At 36.1% G+C, this 25,104-nt stretch overlaps 1 long non-coding RNA gene across 1 annotated transcript; it reads right to left on the minus strand.

The window, feature by feature from the left end:
- Window positions 1-1,580: 1,580 nt before the first annotated feature.
- LOC124245417 (uncharacterized) lies at window positions 1,581-25,064 on the minus strand. Its single transcript, XR_006890273.1, has 3 exons — window positions 24,945-25,064; window positions 6,821-6,920; window positions 1,581-1,776 (listed from the first exon to the last, which is right to left on the minus strand). It is a non-coding gene; the product is annotated as an uncharacterized LOC124245417 (long non-coding RNA).
- Between the last annotated feature and the right edge of the window lie 40 nt (window positions 25,065-25,104).

Here is a 25,104-nt window from a genome sequence, read left to right on the forward strand (position 1 = left end):
TTGGCAGCTTCAGGGAAATTACAGGTGCCTAGAGGAAGAGTAAGCACAGTATGTCTCTCAAATAAACCTTATATTCCATAGTCAGACAATGTCGCCACTTCCCTGGATTTTAGTGAAGGTCATGAGATGAAAGTATTTCCACAATATACTTCTTCCCGAGGTCTCCCAAATATAGTCCCTTGAACTGAAAGCAGGCTCATCAGTTTAACCACCCAGTTAGCCAAGCAGTGAACACCACAGGGGAGGGGATGGGTGAGTGTCTGCGTGAGATGGCCCAGAGCTCAGCCCCATGACTTGAGAAGGGTGAATGCTTTAACAGCAGGATTCAGGGAAAAAGTTTAGTCATAGGCTTACTCAGCCCAGGGCCCCAGGGTACCAACTCATGTGAATTAAATCACCTTTGAAGTACCTTCCTTGTGGAATTAAAAATAATAAAAGGAAAGGACAATACACACATGCCAAGCACTTGTAAGACAAAATCAGCTCAAGTTCAAAATGAGATGCATCCGTAAACCAGCTAAAAGTTACGGGTGTTGGTCTGGACACATGGTAACTAACTGTCTGCAATCACTGTCTTCTCTCAGCAGGGTGGCCCAGATCAGATTCTAGATGTTCAGGCCTAGATGAGTAACAGTGTGAATAAATGACAGAAAATTAGGCTTGGACAAATGGGAAGATGTTTAATGTTCAGGATACACTGAGACATTGTTTTGGGCTAGCTGGTAGCAGGGAAACTCAGTTTGAACACATCAGGGAAAAAAGTGATTGAAAATAATATATGTGGATTCTGTTAATGCTCTCTACAGCATATAAACTTAAAAACATGGATGTGTCTGATGCCGGCCCAGAGTATATGGGGTTAAAACCAAAGCACTCTTTCCCTGCTTACTCCCTGGCTCCCTGGCTCCAGAATCCATTATTCCTCATGGAGACAGACACAGCCAAGGATAACTACCTGGATTCCATATCATCTCCCCCTCCTCCCTGCAAACGGTGTCGCAAGGCCTAATGCAGGCTGGTGGGATGGCTCTGACCAGCAAGGCCACTGACTCCCTCCACGACCCCATCTACAAGCAGCCACATTCCTTACAAACCTTTAAAACCCCTCGCCTCCCCTCTTTCGGGGAGATGAGATGAAATGAAGCAAATTTCAAAGAAAATTTGAAACTCATTCTCATCTCCTGGCTAATGTCATCCAAAATAAAAACCTTTTCCTTTCTATAAGCCTGGCATTTCAGTTTTTATTTGGCACCTCTGTGTGGCGGGTAAAGAAACTATGTTTGTAGGCGGTAACGATCTGGCAAGCCAGCCAGGAGGCCCTTGCCCTTGGCTCCACAGCCCCAGGCAAACTGGGATTTTCTGGGAAGCAGTCCAGCAGCTGCCTAGGTGATTTGCCCTAGGGACTGTCCCCAGTACTTTCCATCTGACGCGGCACAGTTGACCCTAGGCACATTTTCTGATGGCAAGGAAACAGGTTCTAGTTGGTTTGTTTGCTCTTCATTCTGATGAGTCAATAGACTCTGAAATAGAGTAACTCACCTTGGGGACGCCCGTGAAGTTCCTTCTCCTCCTCTGAGGTCCCTTCCATTCATGAAAGGGCCATCTGGGGTCCTTTCCATTCATGGAGGGACCATCTTGGGTCCTTTCTGTTCACAGAGGGGCCATCTGGGGTCACATCCGGAGTGGAAATAGTTGTAGGACTTTCTACCCTCCATCTGGGAACTGGTTCACTGGCATCTGGCTTTTCTGTGTCTGGATCTGTGTGTCTCTCTGTCTCTGTGTATCAGAATGGGAAACATGCAGTCTGTCTCCAAGCAGAGACCATTGGGGCTGATTCTAAGTAGATGGTCTAATTATAGTCATAAGCCAATGTCTAAAAGGGATCATTTCCTTTTGTAACATGCATGACCACCATATTCTTTAAATTCTGGAGAGAAAATGGCCAAACAATGGATGCTTAAGTTGGAAAATTTTAGAGAGCTCTCGTCATAAACAGCTGTTTTATTGGTACCTATGAAAAGCCCAAATTAAAAGGAAAATATAATGATTAGTCTTAAAAACTTAATCAAACTTGGGGTCTCAGCTTCTTCTTGTGGTTTTACAGATGCTAATAAAAACATTAAGTTAACAAAGAAAAATCAAAAGGGGAAGAGTCACAAGACTCATCCCAACAGGATGAAAACCCTTAACTAGTTATTAAAAAGTAGAGTGGGATAAATGGAACAGACGTAAATAAAGTTAAAATGAAGGTTTTAATAAAACACTGCCTAAGGTTAAGTGGGCTAAAGGAATCCCTTTATTGACCCACCAATATTAAAGGACATGAGATAAACGTCTTCTATTCACTCCAGTTTAAAAAATTTTACAAAGTCAGGAAGCAGAAATCACAGTGGAAAACCTGACCAGCAATTGTTTGGGGCAACAGCTAGGTTGCTCAAGTTTGTAAGACTATAAAGATTAAAGCATTTAAACTAATATTATATGAAGAGGTTATGTCAATTTTGCCTGAATGTTTTTTTGGGAATAGATGTTATGTCTATCTGGAATTGCTTCCCCTACACAATATTGTAACACTAAAACTTGTTAATAGAATTCTAAAGTAAGTTATAATTAAAAGTATGAGTTGATAAAATTAAGATAAAGTTTTTAAAAATTGGTATATTTAAATGGGCTTTATATAAAATAATTCCATCTCTTTTGCCTGATTCTATCATACATTATGTTGTGGGGATAAACATTATGTCTCACTGGGGAATGTTTTCCCTGCCTAATATAGTAAGAACATATAAATCCACCCTTCAGGCTATGTTAAACATACTAAAGGAGATCTCACTTTAAAATAGCCCAAATGGGACAATTTCACTTTACTCAAGCTGATGTACGCAATTGGAAAAAGCCAGCTACAACAATGGGAAGCCTGTTTTAATCTTTTGAAGCTTCTAAAAAAAATCATAAATACTTTACCGCCTCTTTAAGGAAAAACAAATAATTAAGCATGCCAGCAGCTGGCAGGCTGAAGCCAAATCTGCTGCTTCTCTCTCCTCTCTCACTGAAATTTGCCAATTGAACTCCCCCAAAATTCCTGATCTAAAATTAAACAAGTAAAAATAAGTAAACCTTTGAGATAATTTGGAATTGTAATGAACATTCTGGGCAACCTCTGTTTCAGATGAATCTACATTAAGGGTCACCCTTAAAAGAGAATTCAAAATCTCTCATAATGGAATACAGTCTTTGATTAATATACAGAAATTTATAAAAGACAAAGTTATTTAACATGATATAAAATGATCTTTGGTAAATAAAAGTCTGTTTAAGTTTGCTGGTTTGATTTAAAATAGGCATGTCCGCAAAGTTATCAGCATTAGATATGATGCAGACATACAGCCTGGGTTTACCAGTCAAATGAGCTCATGTCATCTCTGTTAGAAAATTTATCAGCAAAACTAATAACTCAGTATAATAGCTGATTTTGTTTAAGGTCTCATGAGGTTTTTATAGACCATTTAAATATAATTGTTGAGAACAGGTAAACTAAATAAATGTAAAGGATGAAGGTTTTTGGAGAAACTTTAACAATAATTATGTGTTATGATGTATGTACTTAAAACGACTTAAGATGATGGTTAACTACTTTAATGTTACATGATTTTTTTGAGTAATTAGTACATAATTGTTAAAACTGGGTAAAAGTTTTTAAGTACAATAATTATGTTTTATGGTCTATGTACTTAAAAAACAGCTTTCAAAATCTTTTTGGAAACAAACTTTATAGTTTAGTAAGTTAAGTTAAATAACAAAATCTGTTGAGTATCTGGGTCATTTTCAGAGAGGCTGGAACACTGAAACATTATTGCTGAAGATGTCTATCTACTTTGGCTTCTTATTACAGAAAAACTAAAAAGTATTTGGGTCTATTAATAAACAAACCTTGTGTTAAATTACTACAAAGTAACACGTTTCTAAAAATTATAGAAGGTATTTGTAAATTTGTCAAGCTACAGAATGCTAATGTAAACAAGGGTTTATAATTACTTACTTGGTTTTTATTTAGAAATTAAGGTTTCCAAGGGTTAAAAATTCTAATTAATATATGTAATTAAAGCTACTAAAAATTAATAAAGAAAAAATCTTTGTATTCAAGGAAAGTAAAATGTATGTTTTCAGTAATAAGGTATAAATAATGGAAATATTTTTGTTTGTTGGGTTATAAACAAAAATATAAATTTGTCTAAAGTACTGAGACTAATTCTAAATGTAAAAAAGTAAGTGACAAAAGGTTTATGAAAGTAAAACCCAGAAGACTTTTATGCCTGGTCAAGTTGGCTAAGATGAAAGTAAATCCAATCAAATAAATACATTTTAATGCCCAAAGTAAACTGGTAAAAAATTAAAACTGAGTCTTTCTTAAAAAAGATAATTTTCCTGAACTTTCAGTCTACTCGATTAAAAAAATTATAAGAGGTTTTTTTCTTTAAGTATTCTACCAAAAGGACAAGGATTTTATGTTTTATCAAAATAAATTTCCTATATTGTCTTTGTCATGTCCTTAATCACAGACACTAAGGTTTTTCTTACAACTATTTGATTCTCTGCATTCGCCTAAAATTCTTTAACTGTCACCATGGTTAAAGGGATAATTAAACATTGGTTCATGGAGACCTATAATATTACATGGGTAAATGTTATTGATATAAATGTTTAAAAATTGTATAAGGTTACTAAAATTCTGCTGTGTCCTGATCGTCAGCCATAATTCTGGTTGTTGTCTCAGAATGTTATGTGTCACCAAAAATAGCCAAGTTTCCTTTTCAATTGCCATTTTTAAGTCTTTTATTATTTACAGACAGTTGTTTTACTCTGATGTTTTTACAAATATGTTTTATCTTCAGAGGAGTTCATGAAAAGGACTCTGGCACTTACTCTAGAATACAGGTTTCTGATAAATGGTCAGACTGTAAAACTAAACTGGGTAAGAAATTACAGAACTCTAACAGAAAAACTGATGACCTCATAGGACTGCTGACAAGATCAAGAACTAATCACACAGAAGTGAATGAACTAACGGGGATGATTATAATTTTTATGACTTCTTGTTTGAAATATTGCTTATTTTTTAATATTTTGTGTTTTATTATCTCATATTTAAGGAAATATTTTTCTTTTTTCTCTCATGCTAACTATGACTTATAGCAATTTGATAAAATTATACATTTATAAACAAAATGGAAACATTTATCTTTTTCTCCCATCTGATCCCTCCAGAATTTGGAAACTCTTGATGAATAAGTAATCTTATTTTCATGGCTGTATAATTGTTTGCATAAGTTCAATAAAAACCTGTTCTTCTTATAACAGGACACAATTGGAAACACTGGTTATATTACCAAGGCTTTGACTGGAACATCATATTTGAGAAAAACATACAGACTTGGATATGACAAGCTTTTGAGGAAAGAAGGTTAATTTCTGGAATAAAACCACTTGGAAATATTGACCTGGCACCTTGCTTATGGGTTCCCAGTAACCTGCTAAGATTTAGTAAAGAATCTCACTCCTTCTGGCAGGAGCAAGGAACCTCAATATTTTGGGTACCTCGTGAAGAGAGGAACTCACCCAAATCTGTAGGTATTGCAAGTGGGGTCTGATGACAAGTCCTTGGCTTGTCTTTTCTGGTCTTAAGAGGCCTTTAAAGTTAAATCTGAGATTCCTTATAAAAAGTTCCAGCAAAGCAGATTTAAAAGAACCTATGTGATCAATTACTATTCTTACAGTACTTATGTAAATAATTGGGCCAAATTTATTAAAACTAAACTTATTTTACAACCAGTGGGTCTTAATTTGGCTATGTTTGGTAAAATTGAGGGTGATTTTAAAGAGAAAAATTATGTTTCAATAGAGACTATAATACACATTAATGGGTATAGGATTTTGGTTCTGTTGTCTTTGAGGTTTTTGTTTTACATCTGTAAATGCAACTAGATCCTAAATTCTTCTAGTCTCCTGAAATATCTGAAGTAACAAACCTCCAAACTAATGTTTTCCATTTTTTCTGTCATTTTGACTTAAAATCATTAAAAAGTGAATCTGCTCTTTTTCCTGAAGCTTTACAAACTGGAGCTGGACAACTTAATGTAAACTTAAGAGAGATTCATGTCTGTTGCTGTGTAGCCCACTCAGAAAAATACCTGAGTGCCTGGTGACACCATTAGAGACATTCAAACCACAAAAGATGCTTTGACCCTGACTTATAGGAACCTTGACTGGCTGCATCCTGGGCTCAGGAACTGATTTATAATTTGCTCCAACCATTAACCTTGTTTTTTTTTCTTCTCTAGAAATACTTCTTATTAAATACCTGGTTACTTACTTATGCAATACAGGCCTATTGCATATTTGGAAGCCCACCTGTATCACTGCCTTATGAAAAGACTGGTTCAACAAGATGAAACAACCTAGGCCCCAATTCAGCAGGAAGTAGCCAAATCAGTCATTGTCCCAAATCCCTCAAGATTGAAAAATGAACATAAAATAGGGGGAAATTGATGCTGGCCTTGATATCAGTTCCCCTACATTAAACCCAACATATATGGGGTTAAAACTAAAGCACTCTTTCCCTGCTTACTCCCCAGCTCCCTGGCTCCAGAATCCATTATCTGCCATGGAGACAGACACGCTGGCTGATGTCATCCAAAAGAAAAACTCTTTCCTTGCCATAAGCCTGGCCTTTCAGTTTTTATTTGGCCCCGCTTGTGTGGCAGGTAAAGAACCTATGTAGGTGGTAACATGTCTATTTTAGAAGCTCTGAAAAAGAATATACATTGAAAGGAAGGCATATATGCAGGTCACACTGTCAAGATGTTCTGTGCATTTATTCTTCCTTCTGTTTCTTCCTCCTTTTATATCATTTATCCAGGCATCTGTAGATAAATACATGCAACAAAAAATACCATATTTCACTTAGGCATATATAAATATGTAATAAAACTACAAAGAATGGTTTTAAGAATGAAAAACCAAAATTCTTTTAAATTATTACCTTTTTTTTTTTTTGGTAAGGAAGATTGACCCTGAGCTAACATCTGTTGCCAATCTTCCTCTTTTTGCTTGAGGAAGATTGGCCCTGAGCTAACATCTGTGCTAATCTTCTATTTTGTATATGGGTCATCACTACACATGGCTTGATGAACAGTGTGTAGGTCCATGCCCAGGATCCAAATCCACAAACCCCAGGCTGCTGAGATAAAGCCTGTGAACTTAACCACTATGCAACCAGGCCAGCCCCTATAATGGTCACCTCTGAGCAAGGAGACTAATACAATCACAGAAGACTTTAAAGTGAGTTTAGACTATGTATGTAATGTTTTGCTTCTTAAATTGAGCATATAGAAGTCTGTTTTATTATTTTCTATAACTCTTTGAATATCTGAAATATTTAATAACAAGAAATGTTTCTATGAGTTTTGATTCTGATTTTTAAAATGATCCCTACTAATTTAGAAAATGTGGAAAACATAGTAAAGTCCAGAGATAAATATGTAATTAATTGGTAACATCACCACTCATTAATTTTTAAAAAATGTATTATATCTGGCATTGCCTCCTATTATTGTATCTATGTATGCATAAAACAACAAATATATGTATATCTTCTGTAAAATTAAGATTATACATAATTTTAAGCATCTTGCCTTTTTCAGTCATCATGACAGCCTAGGGTATTAATTTGCATTTCTTTAGCTATTGTAATGTGGTATATTTTAGAAAGTATTTATGAATATATATATAATCTTTTAATGTAAATTATCTTCTGATATCATTTGCCTATCTGATATTTATTGTGTATATGTACACAATATGTACATATACAAAAATATATATAATTTATGTGTGGATAATCCATATGACAGAACTGAGCCCAAAGTACCAAACACATTGGTCATATCAAATACATGTAAATAGGCTTAACTCATCTGTTAAAAGAAAAAAATTTTTCATATTTCCTATTGAAGCAAAATCCAACATGATGCTTTTTCAAGAGATATACCTAAGAAAAGATAGATAGTTTAAAATTTAAAAATAAGCAAACATATATCAGGTAGTTACAAATAGAAATAAAGCAGAGGCTACAATCTTGATATTTAAAGAGGAAGAATTGAGACAAAAATTGATTTAAAAATTTTTCTTAAAATGCACACGATAATTGTAAAGGCTAAAATTCACAATGAAGATGTGCTGTTTATATTTATGTACACAGACACATAGTAAAAATACTCATAAAGTAAAAACTACAAGAGGTATAAGAAGTAATAGAAAGAAACACACTAACAGTAGATGATTCCACTATACTTCCCTCAATTCAAGAATATTCAAGTGAAAAAAAAATTTATAAGTATAGAGAAGCTTTAAAGAACATACTCCAAAGAGTAGATCTTATGTATTGAACTCTGATGCCTGATATTAGAGAACACAGCTACATTTCAGATACACATGAAATACTTATGAAAATTGACTGTATCTGAGGCTCTCAGACAAATTTGGGACAAAATGGAAATAGATTAAAATTGCACAATTTGATCACAAAAATGATAATGAAAATATAACAAATCAAAATATACAGCTAAAGCTGTTGTCAGAGGAAATTTTCATGGCATTAAATTGGCAATATGAGAATAAAAATTAAAATAAATGAATTTAATATTCAATTCAAAAGCCTTATAAAGAAGCACAGTATAACTAAAAGAATACAGAAGGAAAGAATCATTAAAGTTAAAAGTAGAAATGAAAGTGTTAGAAAAAACTACTAAAGAACTTATACAGGTTTACCTTGAAATCATCAACAAAATAAACATATCAGAGTGTAAGCTAATGAAGAAAATAGAGCGAAATGAAAATACAAAAAATTTAAAATGACAGAGGAGAAATAGTGATCCAATCAAAGTAAATTTTTAAGACTCCTAAGTGAATAATTTGTAAAACTTTATTTGTATACATTTGAAAATACAGATAAAATATATAAATTTTTAGAAAAATGCAACTTACAAAAATTGACCCCAGGAAAGACAGAAAGTTCAAACAAACTAGTTACATAGAAGAAATAGATAAATTGGTTAAATTTGTCCCCTGAAAAAGTACCAGGCCCAGATGCCTCCACAGGAGAATTCTACTAAACCTTTAAAGGTAAGATAATGCCAATGCTTCTTAAATTATTCCAAGGATATAGAAAAGAAGAAACACTTCCAAATTCTTATGGTGAACCGAGTATATAATTGATTCCAAAACCTAATAAAGATTGCATCAAAAATGAAAATTATAGAACAATTTCATAGATTAATATGAAGGAAGATTCTTAAGTAAAATATTAGCAAATACAAGCCAATAACACATAAAAATGTAGCTCATAACATTGTGGAGCTTATTCTAAGAATGCAAGGGTTTTTCAATATCAGGAAATCCATTAACACATCTAGTGTAATAATTGAGTCAAGGAGAAAAATGTCCACTTCCATAGATGCAGAAAAGATATTTGAAAGAATCAACACCCATTCATGTTTAAAAAACAAGCTCACTTAAATAGGAATCAATGGTCTCTTTCTTAACATGACACTTCAGCCAAAAAGCCAGCCTCCTATTAATTGGAGAAACACTGGAGGCTTTCCTGATAAAGACAAGAACAAAACGTGAAATTTATATCTTACATTTGACACTGTGTTGGAGGTATTATGCAATTCAATTAATGAGAGTAAGCAATTAGAAGCAAAAAGAAGAGGTAAAATAACAATGAATCAAGTGAATGAGAAGACAAGCCAGAGACTGGGAGAAAATACTACTATACTTCTAAATCAGATATCTGATAAAAGACCAATATCCAAAATATAAAAAGAACTTTTAGGACTCAACAAGAAGAAAATGAACAACCCAATTTTAAAATGGGCCAATGATATGAACAGATTCCTCACTAAAGAAGACATAGAGATGGCAAAGTAGCATATAAAAACATGCTCAACATCATATATCATTAGGGGATTGCAAATTAAAACAATGAGATACCATTACACACCTATCAGAATGGCAAAAATCCAAAACACTGACAACACCAAATGCTGGGAAGGATATGAAGCAACAGGAACTCTCATTCACTGCTGGTAGGAATGCAAAATGGCACAGCCACTTTGGAAGACTGTGTGGCAGTTTCTTACAGAACTATACAAACTATCACCATATGATCCAGCAATTACAGTCTTTGGAGTTGAAAACTAACGTCCACACAAAAACCTGCAGAAGGATGTTTACAGCAGCTTTATTCATAATTGCCAAAACTTGGAAGAAATCAATATGTTCTTCAGTAGGTGAATGGATAAATACACTGTGGTACATGCAGACAATGGAATATTATTCAGTGCTAAAAATAAAAGAGCTATCAAACCACAAAAAGACATGGATAAAATGTAGATGCATATTACTTAGTGAAAGAAGCCAATCTGAAAAGGCTACATACTGTATGATTCCAACTATATGACATTCTGAAAAAGTGAAAATTATGGAGACCATAAAAACATCAGTAGTTGCCAGGAGTTTAGGGGAAGGAAGGGCTGAATAGACAGAGCATAGGGAATTTTTAGGGCAGTGAAACTATCCTGTATACTACCATAATGATGGATACATGTAACTATACATTTTTCCAAACTCAAAAAATGTAAACCACCAAGAGTGAACCCTAGTGTAAACTATGAACTTTGATTGATTATGAGGTGTCAATGTTGGCTCATTGACTGTAACAAATATACCAAACTCAGGTAGGATGTTGATGGTAGGGGAGGCTGTGTGTTTGGAGGGAAGGAAGTATGTAAGAACTCTACGTTCTGCTCAATTTTGCTCTGAATCTAAAATTTCTGTAAAAATAGTTATCAATTTTAAAAAAAGAAGTGGCAAACAATTAACTGGGTTTTCTGTGAGAAAAAAAGAAATGAAAATCAGGTGTTCTGTTTTTTTTAAAAAAGGCTAGTGACCTTTTTTATTTTTATTTTTTGCTGGGAAAGATTCACCCTGAGCTAACAGCTATTGCCAATATTCCTCTCTTTTTTTTTCCTCCCCAAAGCACCAGTGAATAGTTGTAGATTCTAGCTGTAAGCCCTTCTAGTTATTCTATGTGAGCTGCCACCACAGCATGGCTACTGACAGATGTGTGGTGTGGTTCTGTGCCCAGGAACCAAACCCAGGCTGCTGAAGTGGAGCGTGCCAAACTTTAACCACTAGGCCATTAGGGCTAGCTCTCAGAGGTTATTTTTAAAATGAGAATTCCAGAATGACTTAGTACTTTATAACTTAGTACTCTAAGTAAACTATGACTTAGCACTCTAAACTATAAATATTTGTATTTATAATTTGATTTAAAAGTAAATATTGAATAATTAAACAGTTCTTTCTGACAGCCCCCCTTGCAAAAAAAAAAAAAGACAACTCAAGTAATGGGCTCAAAAGCAGAATGAAAAAGAAGGAAGAAAGAGTCAGTAAAGTTGAAAACAGAGAATAAAAATTACCTAATCTAAGCAACAGAGGAAAAATAGACCAAAAATAAAAGAAGAAAGCCTCGGGGACTTGTGAGACTATAAAAAGAAGATTTAACATTTATGTCATTGATGTCTTGGAAGGAGAGAAGGAATAGGATATGGGTGAAAAAGTATTCAAAGAAATAATGTTTGAAGACTTTACAAATTTTCAAGAAGCTAAGTGAATCCAAAATAAGAGAAACCAAAAGAAATCTACAAAAAGACAAATAATAATTAAATGTCAGAAAACTAAATACAAAGAAAAAATCCTAAAAGCAGTGAGAGAGAAATGATGCTTTACCTGTAGAAGAAAAATAGTTTGAACCACAATAAATTCCTTATCAGAAACAATAAAATTCAGAAGGAAGTGTGGGGACCTAGAATTGGCCACCCCAAGATATGTCTCTTTGGCATCAGGATTATTTGAGGCTCGTTGCTTTTGATAAACTGGGACAGGCAAGGAGGCTCTGAGGAATGGAACTTGCCCTTTGTTAGGACACGTTTACATTTGTAAGGTAAATCTCTATCTGTAAAAGGCGCCTCCCTCTCTGTACCAGGAAGAAGAAAGGCGATGAAAGGTATTGACTTAAAATCTGCATTTTATTGTGCTAGTCTGGTAACCTCCTGTAACTGACTTCCCTCCCCCTCCCAACGTTGGCATCTCCTTAAAGATTAAGCATCTTTCTTTAGGCTGGGAACCGACTGCGGCGCTCATCTGTGACCCCCCCAGCCCGAGACAACACACCTGCCACCCTGCAGCGCTCACTGAGACAGTGGACCTATCTGCCATTTCCATCAAGCGCTGTGCTGACAGAGCAGCCTCGTGACTATTGTAAAAGGGGCTTTTCAATCACATGTGAAACACCCTGTTTGGGGCTATATAACCACTCTGTGCACCCCACTTCTTCAGTGCCCTTTCTTCCTTCGGGAAGAAAGGCCCCGGGCCATGGTTCCTCATAAAGCTTTGTTTAATTTTCTCTTGCTATTCTGTCTCATGTGAATTTAATTCGTTCTCCAGCTAGACGAACCCCCATTTGGGGAGAGGAAATGTCCTCCTCCCCTACAGAAGTGACACATTTTTCGCATACTGAAAGTAAAAAACTGTGAGCCCTGGAATCTATATCCAGCTAGATTATCCTTCAGAAATGAAGGAGAAATAAAGACATTTTCATATGAAGGAAAACTAAGAATTTCTCACCAGTAGATGTACCCTAAAACAATGGTTAATGGATGTTCTTAAAAGAGAAAGGAACAGATAGAAGAAACATTGGAGCAGTAGGAAGGAAGGAGGAAGAACAGAAGAGCAAAAATATGAGTAAAAACAATAGATTTTACTTCTCCTCTTGAGATTTATAAATGATGTTTGAGGGATGAAGCAAAAAATATAACATTGTTTGATGTGGCTCTCAATGTATGTAAAGGAAATATTTAAGACAATTCTATATAAAGGGTGGAGGGTAAAGGGGCTTAAAAGGAGGTAAAGTTTCTACACTTCAATAGAATTGGTAAAATGTCAACAACAGACAGTGATGATGTATCTACAGCCAAAAATCTATACAGACAGATATATTCAAAAAACCAATAAACAAATAAAACTGGAATTCTAAAAATCTGTTCAAGTAACCTATAGGAAAGCAGGGAAAAGAGAACAGAGAAACAAAAAACAGAGGGAAAAAACAGAAAACAAAAAATAAAATTACAATCTTTTAAAAAAAATTTTTATTGTGGTCTAAATAGTTTATAACATTGTGAAATTTCAGTTGTACATTCATATTTGTCAAACACTATATAAATGGGCCCCTGCATCCCTTGTGCCCACCCTCCCCCCACTTGCCCCTGGTAACCACTAAATTGTTCTCTTTGTCAGTAAATTTGTTTATATTCTACATATGAGTGAAGTCATAGGGTGTTTGACTTTCTCTGTCTGGCTTATTTCACTTAGCATGATTTGCCCTCGAGGTCCATCCAGGTGGTTGCAAATGGGACAATTATGTCTTTTTTTATGGATGAGGAGTATTCCCTGTATATATATACCACATCTTCTTTATCCAATCATCAGTCATTGGGCACTTGGGATGCTTCCATGTCTGGGCTATTGTGAATGACGCTGCAATGAACATAGGAGTTCATAAGTCTCTTTGTATTGATGATTCAAGTTCTTTGGATAAATATCCAGTAGTAAGATAGCTGGGTCATATGCCATTTCTATTTTTAATTTTTTGAGAAATCGCCATACTGTTTTCCAAAGTGACTGCACCAGTTTGCATTCCCACCAGTAGTGGATGAGGATTCCCTTTTCTCCACAACCTCTCCAACATTTATTATTTTTTATCTTGGTGATTATAGCCATTATAACGGGTGTAAGGTGATATCTAAGTGGAGTTTTGATTTGTATTTCCCTGGTGATTAGCGATGTTGAGCATCTTTTCATGTACCTATCGGCCATCTGTATATCTTCTTTGGAAAAATGTCTGTTCATATCCTCTGCTCACTTTTTTATTGGGTTGTTTATTTCTTTTGTAGTTCAGTTGTGTGAGCTCTTTATATATTATGGAGATTAAGCCCTTACTGGATATATGATTTGCAAATATTTTCTCCCAGTTGGTGGGTTGTTTTTCATTTTGATCCTGGTTTCCTTTGCCTTCCAGAAGGTCTTTAGTCCGATGAAGTCCAAATTGTTTATTTTTTCTTTTGTTTCCCTTGGCTGAGTGGACATCATACTTGTGGAGATCCTTTTAAGGCTGATGTCAAAGAGTGTACTGCCTATAATTTCTTCGAGATGCTTTATGGCTTCAGGTGTTACCTTCAAGTCTTTGATCCATTTTGAGTCTATTTTTGTGTATGGAGAAAGATAACAATCTACTCCCATTCTTTTGCATGTGGCTGTCCAGTTTCCCCAGCACCATTTATTGAAGAGGTTTTCCTTTCTCCATTGTGTGTTCTTGGCTCCTTTGTCGAAGATTAACTGTCCATATATGCGTGGTTTTAATTCTGCTCTTTCAATTCTGTCCCATTGATCTGTGCTCCTGTTTTTGTACCAGTACCATGCTGTTTTGATTACTATAGCTTTGTAGTATGTTTTGAAGTCAGGAATTGTGATATCACCAGCTTTGTTCTTGTTTCTCATGATTGCTTTGGCTATTCGGGGTCTTTTGCTGCCCCATATGAATTTTAAGATTCTTTCTTCTATTTCTGTTAGGAATGCCATTGAGATTCTGATCGGGATTGCACCGAATTTGTAGATAGCTTTAGGTAGTATGGATATTTTAATTACATTTATTCTTCCAATCCATGTACATGGAATATCTTTCCATTTGTTTGTTATTATCGATTTCTTTCAGTAATGTCTTATAGTTTTCCTTATATAGGTCTTTCACCTCCTTGGTTAAGTTTATTCCTAGATATTTTATTCCTTTTGTTACGATTGTAAATGTGGTCGTATTTTTGAGTTCTTGTTCTGTTAGTTCACTATTAGAGTATAGAAATACCACTGATTTTTGTACGTTGACTTTGTACCCTGCAATTTTGTTGTAGTTGTTGATCATTTCTAATAGTTTTCCAATGGATTATTTAAGGTTTCTTCATATAAAATCATGTCATCTGCAAAGAGTGAGAGTTTCACTTCTTCATTGCCTGTTTGGATTCCTTTTATTTCTTTTTCCTGCCTAATTGCTCTGGCCAAAACCTCTAGTACTATGTTGAATAAGATTGGTGAGAGTGGGCATCCTTGCCATGTTCCTGTTTTCAGAGGGATGACTTTCAGTTTTTCCCCAATGCGTATGTTGGCTGTGGGTTTGTCATGTATGGCCTTTATTATGCTGAGGTACTTCCCTTCTATCCCCATTTTGTTAAGAGTTTTTATCATAAATGATGTTGTAGCTTGTCAAATGCTTTCTCTGCATCTATTGAGATGATCACGTGGTTTTTATTCCTCATTTTCTTAGTAGGCTGTACCACATTGATTGATTTGCAGATGTTGAACCATCCCTGTGCCCCTGGTATGAATCCCACTTGATCATGGAGAATGATCTCATTGATGTATTACTGCATTCAGTTTGCCAATATTTTTTTGAGGATTTTTGCATCTATGTTCATCTGTGATATTGGCTTGTCATTTTCCTTCTTTGTGTTGTCCTTGTCTGGTTTTGGGATCAGAGTGATGTTGGCCTCATAGAATGTGTTAGGAATATTTCAGTCTTCCTCATTTTTTTGGAATAGTTTGAGAAGAATAGGTAATAAATTGTCTTTGCACGTTTGGTAGAATTCTCCCAAGAAGCCATCTAGTCCTGGACTTTTATTTTTGGGGAGGTTTTTGGTTACTGTTTCAATCTCTTTACTTGTGATTGGTCTATTCAGATTCTCTATTTCTTCTTGTTTCAGTTTTGAAGGTTGTAAGAGTCTAAGAATTTATCCACTTCTTCTAGATTGTCCAGTTTGTTGGCATGTAGTTTTTCATTGTATTCTCTTGTAATCTTTTGTCTTTCTGTGGCATCCATTGTGATTTATCCTCTTTCATTTCTAATTTTATTTATTTGAGCCTTCTCTCTTCTTTTCTTAGTGAGTCTGGCTAAGGGTTTGTCAGTTATGTTTATCTTTTCAAAGAATCAGCTCCTTGTTCCATTGATCCTTTTTACAGTCTTTTTTGTTTGAATTTCATTTATTTCTGCTCTAATTTTTATTATTTCCCTCCTGCTGAGTTTGGGCTTTCTTTGTTCTTCTTTTTCTGATTCTGTTATGTGTAGTTTAAGATTGTGTATTTGTGCTTTTTCTTGTTTGTTAATGTGGGCCTATATTGCTATAAATTTCCCTCTTAGAACCACTTGTGTTGCACCCCATAAGAGTCAGTATGGTGTGTTTTCATTCTCATTTGTCTCCAAATATTTGTTGATTTCTCCCTTTATTTCTTCGATGACTCATTGGTTGTTCAGTAGCATGTTGTTTAGTCTCCTCATTTTTGTTCCTTTTCCAGCTTTTTCCTGTAGTTGATTTCTAGTTTCATGGCATTATGGTCAGAAAAGATAGTAGATATGATTTCAATCTTCTTAAATTTGTTGAAGTTTTCTTTGTTTCCCAATATATGGCCTATCCTTGAGAATGTTCCATGTGCACTTGAGAAGAAGGTATATTCTGCTGTTTGGGGATGAAGTGCTCTCTTTATATACCTATTAAGTTCATCTGGTCTAGTTTTTCATTTAAGTCCACTATCTCCTTGTTGACTTTTTGTCTGGATGATCTATCCATTGATGTAAGTGGGGTGTTGAGGTTGCCTACTATTACTGTGTTGTTGTTGATATCTCCTTTTAGGTTTGTTTATAGTTGCTTTATGAACTTTGGTGCTCCTGTGTTGGGTGCATACATGTTTATAAGTGTTATGTCTTCTTGGTGGAGAGTCCCTTTTATCATTATATACTGCCCCTCTATGTCTCTCTTTACCAGTTGTATCTTGAAGTCTACTTTGTCTGATACAGGTATGGCAACACTTGCTTTCTTTTGTTTGCCATTAGCTTGGAGTATTGTCTTTCATCCCTTCACTCTGAGCCTACGTTTGTCTCTAGAGTTGAGATGTATTTCCTGGAGGCAGCATAATGTTGGGTCTTGTTCTTCAGTCCATCCTGCCACTCTGTGTCTTTTGATTGGAGAATTCAATCCATTTACTTTTAGAGTGAATATTGATATATGAGGGCTTGATACTGCCATCTTACTGCACGTTTCCTGGTTCTTCTGCATTTCCTTTGTTTCTCATCCTGTGTATTTTGGACTACCAATTTGATTAGGTAGTTTTCTCTGTTTGCTTTCTTCATTTTCTCCTTCATTTTTGTAAATGTCTCTGTTCTAATTGTTTCATGGTTACCCTTAGGTTTGTATAAAAAATCTCATAGTTGAGATAGTCCATTTTCTGATAACCTCTTATTTCCATAGACTATACTGATTCCATCCCTTCCCTCTTCCCCTTCTAAGTTATTTTTGTCATATCTTTTTCCATCTTGTGTTATGAGTTTGTGGTTAGAAAGATAAGGTCATTTTTGTTTTGGTGTTTTCCTTTTCTTTATCCTTGATGTTAAAGTTAAGTGTTGACTAATCTGATCTGATAGAGAGCTGTCATTTTATGATTATTGCTTACCTATTCATTTCCTTGCTCAGGAATTTGTAGCCCCTTTCCTATTTTTTTATTTCAGGTATGAGGCTTTCTTGAGGATTTCACATGGCGGGGGGGTGTCTCTTATGGAAATGAACTCCCTTAGCTTTTGTTTACCTGGGAAAGTTTTTATTTCTCCATCATATCTGAAAGAGATTTTCGTTGGATAGAGTATTCTTGGCTGGAAGTTTTTGTCTTTCAGAATTTTGAATATATCATTCCACTCTCTCCTAGCATGTAACGTTTCTGCTGAGAAATTCACTGAAAGCCTGAGAGGGGTTCCTTTGTAAGTTATTTTCTTCTCCCTTGCTGCCCTTAGTATATTTTCTTTGTCCTTGACTTTTGCCAGCTTCACTACTGTATGCCTTGGACTGGGTCTTTTTACATTGACAAAGTTACAAGATCTGGAGACCTCTTTCACATGGATTTCCAGCTCTCTGCCCTGGCTTGGGAAGTTCTCAGCTATTATTTCTTTGAAAAAGCTTTCTGCTCCATTCTCCTTCTCTTCCCTCTCTGGAATACCTACAATCCTTATGTTGCATTTCCTGCTTGAGTCAGATATTTCTCTGAGAGCTTCTTCATTTCTTTTTAGTCTTAGTTCTCTCTTCTCCTCTGTCTGAAGCATTTATATAGTACTATCTTCTAACTGGCTGATTCTTTCCTCCATATTGTCAGCTCTGTTGTTTAGGGAGTCCAGATTTTTCTTTATTTCATCCATTGTGGTTTTCATCTCCAACAATTCTGATTCTTTCTTCTTTATGGTTTCAATCTCCTTTGTGAAGAAACTCCTGAATTCATTAATTTGTCTTTCTGTGTTTTCTTGTAACTTGTTGAGTTTCTTTTATGATAGTTGTTTTGAATTTTTTGTCATTTAAGTTATGGATTTCTGTTCCTTCAGGGTTGGTTTCTGGGTACTTATCACTTTCCTTCTGCACTGGAGCTTTAATATACCTATTCATACTGCTTGATGGAGTAGATTTTTGCTTTCTCGTGGTGTTCTTATCAGGCCACAGCTGCCATATACCGTCAAAGGATGGAGATCAGGCACTGTGTATTCTAGGCCTGGCATGAACAGGGGCTCCCCAGCTCCAACCACTGACTGCTTTTCTTTCTGAGCAACTGATCTATGTCAGATCTGGTGCACCAGGCAGGGGCAGTGGCACTCTCCTTCCCCAGAACTTCCCCCAGCCCCTGCTTGTCTCTCTGTGTGGAGCTCTGGGCAATTGTAGGACTGTGCACTTTCCCTTCTTCCGCTGCTGCTGCCAAGCTCTCCACACTGTGCTCTGGAGGATTAGGGAGCTGGAGTACTGGATGGGGGTGGAACACCTCTCTCACCTGTGCACTTTCCCCTCTGCCACTGCCACACCTTCTGTGCTGTGCTCTGGATGATTCTGGGGCTGGAGTACTGAGTGGGGGCAGGGCACCCCTCTCAACTGCACACTCTCCCCTCCACGGCTGACACACTCTCTGTGCCATGCTCTGGATGATTCTGGGGCTGGAGTACAGGGCAGGACGGGGTACTCTTTTCACCTGTGCACTTCCCACCACTGTGGCCCCTCTCTCTCCATGGAGCTCCTGCAGATCAGCTTCCACTTGTTCTGGAGGATCCAGCCCCACCACCACCTTCAGGCCTATGGCTGTGTGGGTCTCCCAGATGTCTTTTGTGATGTGTATATGTCCTCTATTGGTGTATGAATGTCATTTTGGTTGTATGTTAGAGGAGAGAATTCAAGGGAAGAACTCACTCCGCCATGATGCTGGAATCACTCCAGACTTTAACATATCAATAATTATGTTAAATGTAAATCATTTAAATATGCGAATTACAAGACAGAGCTTAACAGAGTGGATTAAAAAAATAACCTGACCCAACTCAGTGCTGTCTGTAAGAAATTCACTTCAAATACAGTCATGCACCACATAACAATGTTTTGGTCAATGACACATTGTGTATATGACAGTGGTCCTATAAAGTTAGTAACATATAGCCTAGGTGTGTAGTAGGCTATACCATCTAGGTTTGTGTTCACACAATGATGCTCACACAGTGATGAAATTGCCTAATGATACATTTCTCAGAATGTATCCCCATCACTAAGCGATGCATGAATGTAGAGCTATATAAATTGTTTGAAAGTGAAAGGCTGTAAAAAGATACAACAGGCAAGTTTTATCAAAAGAAAGCAGCAGTGGATATATTTGCAATAGGTAAAGCAGACTTCAGAGCAAAGGAAATTACTGGACACAGAGAGGGATATTACATAATGACAAAAGAGTCAATCCACCAAGAGGATATAGCAATCCTAAGTGTGTATGCATCAAACAACAGAGCTGAAAACTATAGATTTATAAACATATATCTATATTTCAGATAGAACTGAAGTAAAAAATACACAATTTATTCAGACTTCAAAACCCCTTTCTCTAAAATTGATACATCTAGATAGTCTCTGTCATTTAACTTGTGTGTTTAGACTATTTACATTAAAACTAATTGTCAAAATATTTGAATTTCTGTCATTTTATTATTCATTTTCTGTTTGTCCTCATTTTCATTCCTCTGTTTCCCCTTTCTTGCCTTCTTTTGGCTTATGTGAACATTACTTGATACTTCATTTTAATTTTTCTATTTTGACTTGACTATATCTCTTTGTATAACATTTTTAGTGGTTTTCTCTAAAACTACCTATTTGAATTTTTGCAGTTTATTTAAAATCAGTATTTACCACTTCAAATGACATGTAGAAACCTTGCTGTCTTATACATCTGCTTAACTTCCCTCTTAATGTTATAGTTCTCTTATGTATATTATTTACATTCACTGAAACATCATGAAAAAATATTATATTTTTTTGCTTTTAACAGTTAAAATTTTTTAATGAACTCAAGAAGAGATGAAAAGTCTATTATATTTACTCAGTCATTTACCATTTCTATTGCTTTGCTTCTGCAAGTGCATTCATGATATTTATTTTAAAAAAATAAGGCATTCTCAAGATAAAAAACAACAAATGTTGGAGAGGCTGTGGAGCAAAGGGAACCCTCATACACTGCTGGTGAGAATGCAAACTGGTGCAGCCACTATGGAAAAAGTATGGAGATTTCTCAAAAAATTAAACACAGAAATACCATATGACCCAGATATCCCACTACTGGGTATTTATACAAAGAACTTGAAATCAACAATTTAAAGAGACTTATGCACCCCTATGTTCACTGCAACATTATTCACAATAGCCAAGACGTAGAAGCAAACCAAGAACCCATAAACTGATGAATGGATAAAGAAGATGTGATATATATATATATATATATACATACACACACACAAAATGGCATACTACTTAGCCATAAAAAAGACAAAATCATCCCATTTGCAACAACGTGGATGGACCTTGAAATTATTATGTTAAAGGAAATAATCCAGACAGAGAAAGACAAACACATAGGATTTCACTTATATGTGGAAAATAAAAAAAAACACATAGACAAAGAGAACAGATTAGCAGTTACCAGAGGGGAGGGGATTTGGGGAGTGAGTATAAGGGGTAAAGGGGCACATATATAAGATTACTGACAAGTAATACCGTACAACTGAAATTTCACAATGTTATAAACTGTTATGACCTCAATAAAGTAAAATAAATAAGGTATTCTCCTCCTTATAATAGTGTAGCTTACTTTTACTTACTAGTAGTATATATTGAATGTCATTCAATGGCAATAAACAGTCATTTACATCATAGGTTTTAGGGCTTGCAATAATACTAATGCCCAGGGGCTAGCCCTGTGGCTGAGTGGTTAACTTCGTGCCCAGAGTTTCGCCGGTTCAGATCCTGGGCACGGATCTAGCACCACTCATCAAGCCATGCTGAAGTGCATCCCACATAGCAGAACTAGAAGGACTTACAACTAGAATATACAGCTATGTACTGGGGGGCTTTGGGGAGAAGAAAAAAAAAGATTGGCAACAGATGCTAACTCAGAGCCCATCTTAAAAAAAAAAACAAGAATACTAACGTCCATTAAAAATGAAAGTATTAAAATTAGCTAACATTTGCTTTGGGTCAGATAACCACATTTAATTCTTATAACTACACTGTGAGGGTGATCATTTTACAGATGAAGAAAATGAGGGGCAGGGAGGCTAAATTCTTTGCCTAAGCTTGTATACTTAGAAAGTGACACACTGTAGATTTGACTTCAGTCAGCATAGCTACAGAGCCCACGGATATTTAGGGCAATAGAGTTTGAGACATAGAATCACCCAGATAATATTAAGTTTCAGCAACAGAAACACACACTGATGTACACTCAAATGTACAGATCCATTGCCAAACATTTTAATAGGCTTCTTTTCCCTATAAAATAGTGTTCTTTGTATATATTTCCACAAGAACAAAATCATTAGTAAATTATTTCTTAATGTCTTTTAATATAATTTGTTTTTGAATTATCTCCATTCAATGTCTGGTTTATAACATTTCAAGCAATACAGAACTATATTTTATATATTAAATTTATACATTTATTTATATATTATGTATAAATTTACATATTTACACTTATAAATATATAATATGTAATACATAACATTTATAAAAGGAAATCACCCTGAATCTCACTCCTGCCTGATTTCCACCATCTGAACCAAAGATGTCCACTATCAATATGCTGCTGCATGTTTTGCTAGATGTGTTTCTCTGTAGGTGAATTATTATATAGCCACAGATACACAAAATACACATATCTTTTTTCAATATTAGAATCACATTATCCCTGTTGTTCTGAAACTTGCCTTTTTTCAGTGTAAAATAGTGTATCTCCAGGTTTTCATTTGCATTTCATTAGATATGTTGTTTTAAAATGTTTTTTGAACGTGTATATTGCTCTTCACATGAATTCTCTGATTATATATGTGTTGTTTATCTACTGATGCACAACAACATACTCCAAAATAAAAGCAGCTTAAAGTAATATGTATTAACTCATCACTTTCGTGGGTCAGGAACCTGAATGTGGCTTAGCTGGGTGCCTCTGACCCTGAGTCTCTTACAAGGATGCAATTAAATTATACGCTGGGGCTACAGTCATCTTAAGGGTCAATTGGGTGAAGAACCACTTCTAAGCTCACATTTATGTCCAGTGGCATGCCTTGGGACATCACTGGTTTTTGGCCAGAGACATTGGTTCTTTGACATGTGGGCAACGCACAGCATGGTGGCTGGCTTTCCTCAGGGTCAGTATGAGTGGCAACCTAAAACAAACCCACAGTCTCTTTGTAACTAGTCTCAGAAGTGATATCCCATCACTTCACAGGTGTTATATTCACTAGAAGCAACTAACCCTAGCTCACATTCAAGATAAGTGATTACAAAAGGGCATGAATACTTGGAGGTGTGGATAATGGAGAGTCTTTTTGGAGGCTGCCTACCACATCATTTGTGCATCTGTTATACATATCACGAGAATTAGCCCAACGTAATTTGAAAATATTTACTCTAGCCTTTTAGGATAAGCTTTGTTGACTTTTCTTTTGCCATACACAATGTTTTTAATTATAATACTATAATAATTTAAAAGTAATACAATTCACTATAAAAATTCTTAAGCAGTATTACTGACAGCATCAATTTCCCAAGGAAATTAGAGCATTCAGAGCCCTGGCAGCTTCAGGACACAATGGAAAAAGCTGTAGAGTAATTCCAGTTTTAACTACTGAGTAGGTATTTGCAAAGAGGTTTCCCTCATTTACTTAACCATCTCCTAACTCACTATAGTCTGATCTGAATTATGGATTAAATAACATGTAACTGGAATAAATGTTAACACTAAAGAGATACAATTTAGAGTATTACTTGCTTACATTAGTTTTAAAAAATTAATATCCTACTCTCCAGATCATCTTTTCCAGAGGAAACACCTACTCGTCTGACTGAGCCCCTCTCTGCCCTACTATAAACCAGTCACTTTGCATGGTCTTCATATCTAGTTCTCTTGGCCCCAGGGACAGAATTTCATCATCATCATCACCGAGATTGGTTGTTGAGGAGTGAGCATCCATGAGGGAGTGTAAAACGACCAGTCCATAAAGCCCTGGTGGTCCATCATCTATGTATTATATCACTGGGTAGATGCAATGTTTCTCGACTTTCTTTTCTTATTGTCTACTTTAGGGAGGCTTTTTATTTTTTATTTTTTTTTTTTGAGGAAGATTAGCCCTGAGCTAACTACTGCCAGTCCTCCTCATTTTGCTGAGGAAGCGTGGCCCTGAGCTAACATCGTGCCCATCTTCCTCTACTTTATATGTGGGACGCCTACCATGGCATGGTGTGCCAAGCGGTGCCATGTCCGTACCCGGGATCCGAACCGGCGAACGCCGGGCCGCTGAGAAGTGGAACGTGCGAACATAACCGCTGCACCACCGCGCCAGCCCCTAGGGAGGCTTTTTACACCTTTTTTCCTAATCATTGCCCCATCCACAGAATATGAAATGTTTAATACTAGAGATGCGGCGTATATCTGTTTATGTACTTTAACCTTTCTGAGAGCTACAAATCATAGTACTAGCTAAGGTTTCTTCACCCTTAAGAATCAATTTTCAGTTCCTTGGGGGTGATAATGTTTCTGTTAAGAATGCATAGTATAATGTGATGAGAGCAAGAACTGGAATCCCATTTTTGCCCCTAACTTCATGCATGATGCTGGAATACTTGCTCAGCCTCTGTTAGCCTGCCTTTGGTCATCTGTAAAGGGGACCCATGATGCCTTCCTTACAGAACTGTTGTAAGGGGTAAATGAGAAATCCTGTACAAAATATGTGGCATGTAGTAAGACTTCAGCTAATGTTAGTTTGGTTCACCTTTCTCCTCTCTCCCAGAGAAGAAATGACTTTGACCTAAACCAAACGGCATAATTTCCTTAGAGACCACCTGGAAATGCAGCATCAAGAAGTAGAATGTACATACATTTACATAATGAATGAAGTTTTGGGGACATTTCTGTTTTGGAAAATGACTTTTCTGAGGGATTTGTAGTAAGGGAAGATCATCAAACCATCTTTTAGTGTTCCTAGATCATTTAGTCATGTGATTATAGGCAGCCTCAGTTTTCTGCCACAGATGGCTAACTGCTTAGCAGGAGTGTGATTTTACGAGTTCATCCTCCTAGGCTAGCTTATCTGCAAGAACCCTAGGATACCTCTCTGGTACTGACAACACCCCCTACTGTCTCTTTATAAAGAAAAAAAAAATCCTCACCGCAGGGACATGTCTTGTTCCACCAAACTGGGCAGAGTTCCTCCAGTTTCCCAGGCCCCAGTTGAGGTCTTCTACTTAGTATGCTTTCTTACGTGGTGGCCTGAACCGCGAAGGTGTTTTGCTTTCACGAGAAACGCCAGGGGGTGGAGGAGTGTGTAGT

Source organism: Equus quagga, chromosome 10 (genome assembly GCF_021613505.1).
Source record: "Equus quagga isolate Etosha38 chromosome 10, UCLA_HA_Equagga_1.0, whole genome shotgun sequence".
NCBI lineage: Eukaryota > Metazoa > Chordata > Mammalia > Perissodactyla > Equidae > Equus > Equus quagga.